Source organism: Lissotriton vulgaris, chromosome 1_1, assembly GCF_964263255.1.
Source record: "Lissotriton vulgaris chromosome 1_1, aLisVul1.2, whole genome shotgun sequence".
NCBI lineage: Eukaryota > Metazoa > Chordata > Amphibia > Caudata > Salamandridae > Lissotriton > Lissotriton vulgaris.
Genome location: NC_141685.1, coordinates 1,572,539,779 through 1,572,552,487, shown reverse-complemented (window position 1 = coordinate 1,572,552,487; position 12,709 = coordinate 1,572,539,779). Strand labels below are relative to the sequence as shown.

General features: G+C 42.1%; 1 protein-coding gene across 1 annotated transcript in view; it reads right to left on the bottom strand.

Moving 5' to 3' along the window:
* The window catches only part of TRHDE (thyrotropin releasing hormone degrading enzyme), a 1,998,244-nt gene that overhangs the window by 1,625,276 nt on the left and 360,259 nt on the right, over window positions 1-12,709 (bottom strand). The gene's annotated exons all lie outside the window — the stretch shown is intronic.

Genomic DNA, 12,709 nt, shown 5'->3' with positions numbered 1-12,709 from the left:
TTTGCCAGCATATTTAATGTGATCCTCAAAGAATCTTAAAATATTCCTAATCCACTGCGACACGACGAAACACATTTCAGTGCAATATATTGCTCATCTCACTTACAGTCATTGCATCTGCCATAAAACTCTGAAAACATAATGCTTTTAATATTAAAACCAATGGAGTTCAGATTGCTGCGCATGAACTATATTGGCATGGTCCTCTTGCACACTTTATTTCATTTTCTTGCTAATATACATTCTGATTCTCTTCCAACTTATTCTTCCTTCATTTACTCATTTGCCACCTGTTTTCTTCCTTGTCTGCGCATCAACTTGCTCACTTGCTGTCCCCAGGCATTTTCTTGCTACTATACATTCTGATTCTCTTCCCACTTATTCTACCTTCTTTTAATCATTTGCCAACTGTTTTCTCCCTCTGTCTGCGCACCAACATGCTCACTTCCTGCTCCAGCCTCTCAGATATTACTCTCAATTGTTTGCCTTTCTGTTTTTGTCACTCACTGTCTATCATTTTAATTAACTTAAACTGCATTTCGTTATTTATTACCGCTTTTAAGAAAATATAATTTTCGTGTCTAACAGCACAATTAGCATTGACAGCATTTCCACAAACTCGTACACTTAAAATCTGTTCTCTAAAAACGTAATCCCTCTACCACGTGGCTTGCTTCTTCGATCACCCTGGAAACCGTAATTTATGTGGTGTAGTCTTTCATTCTAAGGATGAATTGCTCAGTGCACCTATATTGAAGAAAGTTTTTCGGAATTAGACAACTTTGGCATATCGTCACACCAATTTGTTAAACATTTTCTGAAATAGCTACGATTGATAGTGTGCAAGCTTCCTTAAACCCCCCTTTTTTTATTTAGAAAAAAAGAATTAATTTCTTACAGGATCACGAGGCTCTTTCTAGAGTTGACGAGGAAAGACAATGGCTGCGCCATTTTAGGTACAGTCACATTAATAAGTCAAACTGCTAAGATCTCGATTGACAACATGGCAGCATGTACTATCCCACAGAAGGTAATGATAAAAACACAAATCAACGTGAGGCATGGCAGGTATAAAGGATGCACTCAGTTAATACACCTTACAGGATAGAGAACTAAAAGCATTCGAACATATTTAAAAATGAGAACATATGGACGGGTGAGAGATTGGCACCACTGATCATCGTTATTGGACACCTTAATGGGGGAGGTGAATCAAAGTCAAAATTAAAATTGAACAATTTTAAAACCTGCTTCAAAGTGAATGAGTGACGCCCAATTGGCCCAAGGGGTATGAAAAATTAACATAAGTGAACTCACTCCTGGGCTCCATGCATAACTACTTAATTTAATTTTATTATATTGCACCAACTTGCCATGTCCCTTCCAAGCATATAAATGAACTATCTCCAACCTGTCTCATGTTTACAATTCCATCAGCAACATTCCCCATATGCTGCTTACACTTAGTTGCCTGTGCCCTCCTGTTAAATAACATTTATATAATACACTTTTGGTGATAAATGTTTACCAATATATGATCAATCTCTTTCCTCAAAAGCTACACTATCTATTAAATCATTCAAGCATATTCCTTTTCTTTTTCTCAGAAAGAACTTAAAACTAAGAATATCTACCAACCTCTGAAAGCTGAGCTGGCCTTCCTTGGATTCAAACTTGTAAACTGTAGTTGTCAGCAGGGAGCTCCACATCTGCCAAACTCAAAATGTCCCCCGTTAGTGTCTAGTGAACTCCATTTTAGCTGGCAAAACCATCCAGCAGGAACCCCTGCAATGCATCACTAGGTAGAACAAGCTATTGGCATAGTCAATAGGTCTCGCCTCTATGAGAGCTGTTGTCTCTTCCAATGTCTATAAGCCATGTTTTACAGCAGAGTGGCATAAAGTAGAGTGGCGTGTAGTGGCAGAGAGTGAGGTGGAGCAGCTTGGAGTAGTGTGGTGTGGCATAAACTGGCATGGATTTGTGCAGAGTGGAGTTTTGTAGAGTGAGAAAGAGTGTAGTGTAGGAGAGTGGTGTAGAGTGGAGTGGCGTAGTACAAAGTGGTATAGAGTTGAGTGGGATACAGTAGAACAGAGTGTCGTAGAGTAGAGTGATGGAGATGTGGAATGTCATAGAGTGCCACAGGGAGGCACTGTGTGGAGTGGTGCTGTGAAAAGTGGTGTAGAGTGAGTTGTGTTGGGTGGAATGGCATAGAGTGGTGTGGCATAGAGTAGAACAAGTTGTGGGTCTAAGTAACTAATGCGCAGATAGAGACGGCAGTAAGGGTGAAAACAACCACAAAGCCGTATGCCAGTGTTAATAGTAGGAAATCACATTGCACGGCTGGGAGGAATACCAAAACACAAGGAAGAACACAAGTACTTGGTCTATGCTTCAGCGAGAAGCTAACACAAGAAATGCAGGGAATCCTGTGGGATCTAAGCAATCGAAACATTGCAAATGACAATGACAATGAAAACAAATAATTGTATGCTGTGGATTGGTTGTAAGTTCATTGAAAAATAAACTTTATGTCTAGCAGCAGAGTACATACGATGTGTGGGCAAGACTTAAAAATGGCCTCCATCAGCAAATCAGTTAGCCAAAAAAGTGGCTCATATTTGCAAATCAGGGCAACTTCAAACTTGTACAGACAATCTGTATGAAGCAATAATGATACACACAGATTTCTGTTGCAGGAGCATGAACCTCCGCATAGTCAAGACCCACTCTTAGTGCCCTGGTGCCACGATAGGGGTGCATACGAAAAGTCACAGTGGGCACTGATTGATTTGCTAGTATTTATTTATTTATTTAAAGGTTTTATATAGCGCTGGCTAGACCCAGAGGTATCAGAGTGCTTGACATGAGTATCATACCATAGTTGCAGGTTACATCGTTACAAAGATTACACAGTTATTAGAGCATGGCAACATAGTAAATGTAAGGTCGAGAAAAAAAAGAAGGACATATACGTAAGGGAAAAAGCAGGCAAAGGGAGAGATTCGGGGGAGGGGGCTAGGAGCAGGGGGAAATAGACAGAGAATGGAAGAGGGAAAGAGGAGGGGAAGGGTAAGAGACACTGCATGGAAAGAGGAGGGGGAGGGTGATGGGGACACAAACTGGTAGACGAGTCAAAGCTGCGTCCAAAGTCTGGTAAGCTGTAATCCCAGGGGAAGTGATATCATTTCCCCATCTCTGTTGCGAGAGGCTCCCTACATGCAGTGGACTCCCTCAGAGGGGTCTCTGAGACTCCAAGGCCTAAATAGTGGATCCTTCCCCAAAAAGAGGAGAGGGAGTACTTTGGCAAGGGGTGCCATACCATACCTCAACTGTAAGTGGCTCCCTTGGTGCTGTGGACTCTCTCAGCGGGTTTCAACGCTTCACAACCCCTGCAGTTCTTTAAGGTTCTGCATTGCTGATGCAGCAGGATGCCAGTGTCAGAAATGCAAAAATGTGCCCACTTTACCCAGTATTTGATATGGACATGGTTTGTGGCCTGGGTGCTTTTCTGTGACATTACCACGTTTTCTGGCCTGGGTTATTACGTATGGCATTTCGCAGTTTATGGCTTAGGTGCTTATGTGTGACATTCCTGTGCTTTTTGGCCTGGGTGCTTTTGTGTGGTATCTCTATGTTTTCTGGCCTGCGTGCTTTTGTGTGACATTTCCATATTTTCTGGCCTGGGGTCTTATGTGTGGCATTTCCATGCTTTCTGGCCTGGATGCCTTTGTGTCACTTGTCCATACTTTCTGGCCAGCTATATCCAGCCTCCATAAATGTCTGATTTGTAAAGTGGTTATCTAGTACATTCACATACATGTATCTTGTCACTCTTTCTAGTTTGAATGGGCCTTACTAACACATCAAACGACCACCTTCTTCCCCAAATGTCATGACGTGAGAGTTAGCAAGTTTAAACATCAATAGCTTTGACTGTGAATATTTCAACTACTGCAAGCCAGTGGCAGCATGACTGCAAATGAAAACCTTGTTATTAATAAACAGAGATACACAAACCTTCCCTTCCCCTCAGTCCCCGGGCCTGAGAAAAACAAAATTCCCCTGCCACAGAACTGTTGTCTGCTGAATTGGGCTGATGCAAAGGCACAGTGGTCTCTCAATCACTATGTGCAGAATAATTCTCTTGATAAGGTAGAAGCCCTCCTGGACTTATATGTTTCTATATATCTCACTGATTATATGAGTGAGGCAAGTGGAAGCGCACCTGTGGGTTCTCTCCTTACAGAGTCTACAAAATTTATTAAAACATGAGAAGTTCACAAAAGCACATTGTGCATTGTTATTATTATTATTATTATTATTATTATATGAAATTTGTAATGCGCTCAGCTTACCCGGGGGCATCCCGGCGCATGGAAAGGTAAAACAAGTCATCAGGCCTTTTCTATCTATGCACCCATCTTAGGTGCCTCGCCTCCTCTCATTTACTTAGGCGAGTACACCCGAGGGGGATCAGCCAAACTGGAAATTGTGGGAGCTCCAGCCAAGATATTTCTCCGGAGGAGTGCAGGGTTCCAGTTAAAAATGGCTATGGGAAAAACCCAGGACATCTCTTTATTTCACAGGTACCCATGTAATTAATAAAAAAGTATACAAGTCTGGATGTATCCTGAACACACAATGGTTTCTATAGCCCATAATGTTCTATCGCCTACATGTTTCACCCAAAGACAGTCTCCCCATATGGCCGCTTTGCTTTCTTCAGGGCTAGACTACCTGCCTACCAACACCTTACAGGCTTACACTTAAGGAATGTAACTAACAAGGATGCATGGAGCTCTCTTACCTGTCACTGCAGCTGAACTGAGCTCTATTGGCTTCCTGATCCAACTTCATCGACTAAAAGGAAGTTGGCATTTCCCAGTACTCACTATTTCATCAAGGGTACAATGCCCAATAGTGTGTGTGTAGTGTAATCTACCACGTTTGTGGTGTGCATTTGACAATGTTTGGGAGAGTTTGCAAAGGTCGAAATTCTTGCTCTCATTCTTTCCTGGTGTGAAATAGTGGTTTTCATTAGAAACACAGAACCAGAAAACATACATTCTTGCCCGGGTATGATGCCAAAACCTGTTACAAAAGACGTTTTTAGAAAAATCAGAAAGATGAATCAAGCTCTCATAACAAGTCACATCTGCATGATGCATAAACAGTTAAGTATATTGTGATGAACATTAAAAAAAATAGGTAACTATAAAAGGAGAGGTCACCTGAGGAATTTTAATGTTATTATTGTTTTTTATTTACCCCCACCCCTTTAGCCTCACTTGTTTTTTTCACTTCCACCTTTTTTTTAACAACTTTATTCAATGAGTTTTGACTGTACAGACCAACAAAGATAACACCATACTGCATACATCTACAATAGAGAGCAGTATCAATAAGAGTCCATTTCCAACAGTAACAACATGCCCTGCTACAGGCTATCCAAAACAATAGGGGAGGGAATTAGAAGGGTAGCAGCCCATCCAGCTGCTTCCAGAATAACGAGGGGGGGCATGCTTGACAATCGTCTTGAATGCATCACGACATGTCGAGAGTGAATAAGGCTCCGGCTGCGTCTGGTGTCCATGGCGTCTCATTGCCTGTATTTTCTGGAATATAGTTTCACAATGTATCTCTAATGGCTGCTTTTATCTGTTGGGTCCATGAAAACTATTTCAGTTAGATGACAAATGTTCCTTCTGGGGACGGGGAGTCTGAGGCAACAAGTCAACAGAACATTTACTGGTGAATGATCAGACACTACCCGAGTGCCAGTTAGAGAGTCAATCATAATCATGGAAAACATTCTATTAACAAGAAAATAGTAAATTCTTGAATAGGTTCTGTTCACCGTAGCGAAAAAGGTAGCCCCTGTCTCCTTCATGTTGGGCCCTCCAAATTTCAAGTAAATTCACATCTTTGGTACCATGATTCATAGAGCTTACTGTACATGTCTGGATTAACACACTGACGAGCAGTCAAAATTGGGGTGAAGAGTGGCAATCCCTGACCAGCAATAAATCCCAAGAACAATTAGATAATGTTGGGGGAAACTCACTGTAAACTGCCTTTGTTGACATTGAGGCTGTAGATTGTGTACAATGTTTTCAGTTCCTGATGCCCACCACCCTCCCGTCCCTTTCTCAGTATGCCACCACAAGTCTGAAAGATAACCCACATTTAATTAAAAGGATGCCAGCTCCCTTTTTTTCTTATTCTGAATATTTTAGTGGCACTGAGATGGGAACAAATATAACTTAAACAGGCTTAAGCAACCCCTCTTCAATTCAGTGTGTTGGAACATTACGCTATTTACTATAGCCTTATAGCCCACCATAGAGGGCTATACCAGCTATTAAAAGTCCTCTTCAGCATTAAAGGCCTGAGCCGAAGGCGAGGGCCTTTAACAAGGGAGAGGGACTTTAATAGCCGGTATAGCACAGCTACGAAGGGCTATCAGGCTTTTAGACCATTCGGTCACTAGACGGCAGAATGTTCCAACTAACCTCTGGCGTAGTTCGCGAAGTAGTGCTATGCGAAGCTACGCAAAGTGCACTTCGCACTACGCGAGCTGCGCGTAGCACTACGCGAACTGCGTAGTGCTCTGTTAGAGATGATTGCACAGTGCCGGATGCTTGTCCGCACTGTGCAATCATTGAAAACGGCATCTTGCATTGTGTGAGCTGTCGTTTTCTGCCGCTCAAGTAGATTTTTACTCGAGTAGCAGCTTTCTTAATGCAGACTGGTAGTTTATCATTGCGAGCGGTCTTGAGCATACGCGACCACTCGCAATGAGAAACCTGACCTCTCCACGTTGAGAATCTCGCCGGGAAGTTTATTTTCCACGCTCGCGATCGGCAACTTGATGTTGCTGATTGCAAACAAGACTAAGTCTCGCCGGGATGTAATTTTTCTTACTCGCAGTCGCCAACTTGACATTGAGGACCGCGAGCAAGCAAAAAATGACAGCTGCACTACGCTACACTTGTTTGCACTGTGCCACGTGCAATTCGCGTAGTGGGAAGTAGTGCGAAGTAGCGCAAACTTCGCAAACTACGCAAGCGCAGTGCTTTGCCCTGGCTTATTTCTAACATTAAAAAAACAAAGCCTTATGGGAGCGTGAGGCGATTGGAATCCCCTCAGGCTCCCTGAAGCCTTTGTTCACAGCCAGAGCTGTGAACAAAGAAACATTGGAATGTTGGAGCTTATACCAGCCATTATAAGCCCGGAGCACTCCATGATTTTTAATGGAGCTCCCAACATTCCAATGTTCTAATACAGCCTTATAGCCCGCCGTAGAGGGCTATACCGTCTATTAAAGGCCCTCTCCAACGTTAAAGCCCGAGCCAAAGGTGAGGGCCTTTAACAAGGGAGAGGGACTTTAATAGCCGGTATAGCCCGGCTACGAAGGGCTATAAGGCTATTAGAACATTCTACTACTTGAGTGCATAATGTTCTAACAACAAAAAAAGCCTTATGGGAGGGTGAGGGGATTGGAATCCCCTCAGGCTCCCTGAAGCCTTTGTTCACAGCCAGAGCTATGAACAAAGAAACATTAGAATGTTGGAGCTCCAGGCTTATACCTGCCATTATGAGCCCAGAGCACTCCATTGTTTTGAATGGAGCTCCCAACATTCCAATGTTCTAATTTGTAGTAAGCCATTTTAATATTAGCCTCCGCTTCATGGGTGAATCGAGGTTCTTGACATTTAAAGTAGTGTTCTTAAGAAACATTAGTGTATCCTAATATCAGGAATTGCCTGCCATGTTTCATAATGCCAATAATGCTGCCCAGATCTATTACCCAAGGAGGCTTCCTAACCAGGGGACTCCAGGTTCAGATACGGCCAGGGTGTCGGAACTAAAAAAGGAAATGTGCAATTAAGGAAATGTGTTTCAGATTGCTATATCTGGTGTTGCTCTGTACTGTTCGAAATACAGAACAATAAGAAAGAGAGTCAGAACCTTAGTGAATAATAATAGGTGTGACAATTACTTTTTCCGGAACTGTATCAAAATCAAGGATAAAAGAGGTAAGCACCAAGTAGCAGTGTTAATCTACATGCAAGGGGTAGTTGCCAGGAAATATCAGGGCCCCACCAGCATTAATAAATCTAATCTTGAGACACAGCCTCCCAAATTAAGCAAGCACCCAGTAGTGGCTCCTCCATTAGAGTGTCGCCACCCGCTCTGAGCAAGCGCAGCAAAAGTGAAAAATGAAAAAGTAATAGAATGAATTTATGGGCATTTTATTTTTTATGCTGGAAGCTGAGTCGAGTCGGACGGCGGGGTCATTGCTTCAGTTTGGCAGCATGTAGCAGTGGTGAGCCCTGCACTTTAAAATGCACATGACTCTGGCCGGCCAGCTTGACATGCACACTTTAAACCTCTCCAATCCGAGCTGCCTTAGACAGCTGGGTGGAGAGCAGGAACAGGTCCCAGTGCCTGAGGGAGCTCTGAGTCAGCTTGCTCCACCCAATCTTGGCTCTTCGGTCATGCTGCTTACCATTATTAACAGCATCAGAGCATCATCGGGATTGGTTAGGCATGTGTGCCCCTCTTCCGCAGCAGCACACATTTTCAACAATAGCAGCAAGGCCCTGCACCTCCTCGCTTCTAGCTCACAATAGCAGTAATGGGGCCATTGACACCACGCATTGGGACAAACGTGGCCCCGTTGCACTTATGGCCCCTGCAGCAGCTCATACACTTTATTCTCACTGTGGGCAGCTACACAGCGCTTCCATGCAGAAGGTGTGGCCATCGGGTGGTGGTTTTGTTTTTGGTCATGCAGGGGGTGAGTACCTACAATCAGGGTCAAATAGCTGCTTAAATGTCGGTATCAAGGCCAGCAAAGCCAAGCATCCCATTCCCCGTTGCTTCCTTTCCAGGAATCTGATATTGTTTTGAAGGCGCCTCATATTATGTGAGATATACGCCCTCAGTCGGGGCCAGAAAACTGGAATTCAGCAGGGACATCCCTCGTCAGATCTGCACTTCCAAGATGCCCCTTTTTTAACTGATTTTTAAAGAAAAAATCCTCCTTAATACTTCTCTCTTTTTTCATATTTACTTGGGGATGTTCCCTCCGCTTTAAACCCTTCATTTTCCTTAATCTCGCCTTCCTCTACACCCCTCCTCCCCAAGGGTGCTTAGGCCTCCTATTCTGTTTTTTTCTTTAAGCTGCCCAAAAGCTTTTATATTCAATGCCTTTGCTTCTTTGTTCTCTCCTCCTCTTATTTCCTATGGCATGATACCCTGTAACTTCTTGGTACTACCCCTCCCCATCCTCTAGTGTTGTTGTCCCTAATTTTACTCACTTACCTCCCACTTTTACTCACTACCTGCCCTACCCCTTTCTCCCACAGCTAGCAAATTTGTGTCTCTGCATTTAGTCCCTCTGTTATTACCTTTCCTTACTCCAATAACACAGGAAAGGTCTACTCTTTACCCTGCCTTTCCTACATTTTTATTACCTTCCCGAAGCCTTATCACCAACTCCCTCCCCCTGTATTGTTGTGCTCATTTTATGTTATTTTATGGAGAGGTGTGGTGCAGCAGTAGTTCACTTAATCGCCCCGATGGCCCCCAGCGCATTGGCATCTTAAGGGGTGATATGTTCGCACTTAACAAAATGGATTATTTATATTTATTTCCGTAGCTATCTTCTCGTTTATCTCCTTCCTGTCTTGGTCTGAAACAATATATTTTTTTCAAAATTTTTTTAATTTCTGGCTATTATACAAATTCATTATATCAGCTTGGTTTTATTAGGCTGGCAATCCTCATTAGGGAATTCATCAAGGTGTTATAATGCTATGTTATCTATGGGAATTCCTTGCTGCAAACCTATAATTCCCTCATGTCAATGACTGCAGAGATAATAATTTTAATATTAACAATACACCGAATCTTGCACATTGCTGTTTCAAAACAATATACATTTTCACGTTCCTTCCATCAAAGTGGTCACACCAAACATGCTCCCAGTGGCGTAGCTGTATGGGGGCGGGAGGCACGTGTTTTAGGGGCGGCTCTTACCTGCCGTCACATGGCAGTAATAACCCCTCCACTTCTCAATGCGTCTGCAAAGAAACAGTGAAAACTCATCAGTGCCCCCCCCCCCCGCACTGCGGCCACAACCTCTAGTCAGAGGGCTAGCTACGTCACTGCATGCTACCGAGTTTCCAGGCATGCATTGTCCATTGTGGTAACTGCACTTTCCAGCCTTTCGTCCAGTCTAAGCAGAAAGTCAAATGCCCATAACTGATAACAAAAGAATAACCAATAAGCGCACTACTTGATTTTGCAACCATAAAGGATGGGTCGCAGAGGTCTTCTGAGACTAGTCTATTGTATTGTCTTTTTATTTTTTTTATTTTAAATCTCCTTATTGGTATTGCAAGAGGTAAAATATAAACAAATATATGTACAAACAGAAGTAGATAACACTGGTTACCACATCATTTACAGCAGAAAAACAATAATCTTTCAGTTTGTAAAAATGTCTCTAATAGCCAACCAATATCTTCCCCCATTCTTATCCAAATAAATTCATCCAGACTTTCTCTTTTTTCTTCAAAGAGTTCAGACCCCTTAGTCTCGCCAGAGCGATCTCCATTGTGTAAATTTCCTTTACTAGACTCCACCACTCCATTGTATGAGGAGGATCTGACGATATCCATGATCTGGCAATAGTAAGTCTAGCACAAGCAAAAATAATAGAAATAAGGTCCCTATTGGGACAGTTCACATCCTGGATATCTAATAAAATCAGATGAGCAGATAACGGTGGAAAAGCAAGCAAATTCATATTAAGTATCATTTCTAGTCCTTTCCAAAAGTTAGTTAAAGCGGGGCATGAAAAAAACATATGCTCTATGTTTGCAGCTTCTAATAAACACTTAGAGCATCTAGTGCGCTCATTAGCCCGCTAATGAGCGCACTAGATGCTCTAAGTTCTCTAGAGCCCAACTGGCAATCCTTTCTGGGGTGTAGTAAAGTTGGCAAACCGTGCGATATGCCTGCAGCCTAATGTTAGAAGAATGCACCACTCTATTAATTTGGGTGAGTGTAGTAGAGATCTGTTTGGCAGAACTGTTAACACCCAGGCGATCGGACCATTTAAGAGCCAGTTTACCACAATCATCTTTTTTATCTTTGTTCAAATTATAATAGCCTTCACTAATAAGTGACTTAGTCCGTGTTGAGTACACACATTTAAGAATGTCTGATTGCTGAACTGCCCTAACTTTCATCTTGTGAACGAAAAAATCATGAATTTGCATATATTTAAAGTACATTCCATCATTCAGTTTATATATGTTTTTTAGTGCTTCAAATCCTAGAAAACCGTTAATACCATACATATCCCCCAGTGTAATTATCCCATGCCTTGTCCAGGCTATACCTGCCCCATCCGAAAAAATTCTCGGTAATCCAGGGTTTTCCCATAATCTTAATTCAGCATTAAAAAAAGAGACTTTCTCATAAGCCATTAATTGTTTCCAAATTTGAGCGATGTGTCTAGCAGTCTTAAACTTGACTCTTTTAAAATAGTTAGGGTCATTTACTCTAGTAAGAAATTGATTGCTATCTTGACCTAACAGAAACTTATGGAAAAAAAGAGTTTCCAGTGCAAAGTAAACTCCACAAACGGCCAAAAAAGTCTATTGTATTGTCATTACAGTTATATAGAGCTTACTAGTCCATGTGAGGCATCAAAGCACTTTTTCAGTAAGTAGCACGTTACTCCGGAACCCATAAAGGATTAGTGGTGATTTAGAATAGTGAAATATGGAAGTAATTTGAGCGGTTGATATGTTAGTCAGTTATTTCGATTGAGAAGGATAGTGGAAGGATGGAAGAGGAGGAATCAAAAAGTGGTCTTTGAGCAGTCTACCAATCTCCCTCCTTCTCAACGAAAACCACACATACCCGTTCCCCGATCGGTGATTTCTTGAGCATACCCAACGTCCTATATTTCCCTACCTGTTTGCTTTATCTTGTTTTCAACTTAGAAAACGGAATTCATGTGTATTCTGCAATTTATGTTGTTCTTATTGTTTTCTCAAAACCAGGTTTATGACCATGATAGATATTTACTACTCTGTGTTCTGTATGCCTCAATAACGTTATATCTTCAATTTACGACCCGTATTGCAAGTTGAACAAGCGTGTTAAGACTTTTAAGGAGACGAAAATGTGAAGAAAATGCCTGTGAAACTGAAAGAGTCCTAAAACACTGAGATTAGCGACGAGCAACATGTTCTGTCACTTCTTAGCTTGTTGGCATGACGAAAGGGAATTAACTGTATACAAATCATTAGGAACCATGCCCAAAGATGAGCAGCCTGACCCACACTGATAAATGACCAGCTCCTCCAGGCAATTTTCAACCTCATTGAGCTTCGCCAGTGAGTTACATTTGAGTCTCTCTCCACAATAAGCAAAATGCCCATGTAACCTATTCCATTTAGCAGGACTCAGCAGAGAAGATGATGTAAATGCTTCAGCAAATGTTTCTAAATTTATGCCATTACCCGTTTAGCGCTGTCTCACTATAAAGCAAAAATGGGAGGTGTGTTGGATTTTAATTAAATTTAGTTTTGGAATGGAGTGGAGGCGAAGTCTCAAGGCTACAAAGTTCATGGCTCTCAACTATCTGCTTAAAAAGTGAACGTAAATGGAGTTGTTGTTAAAT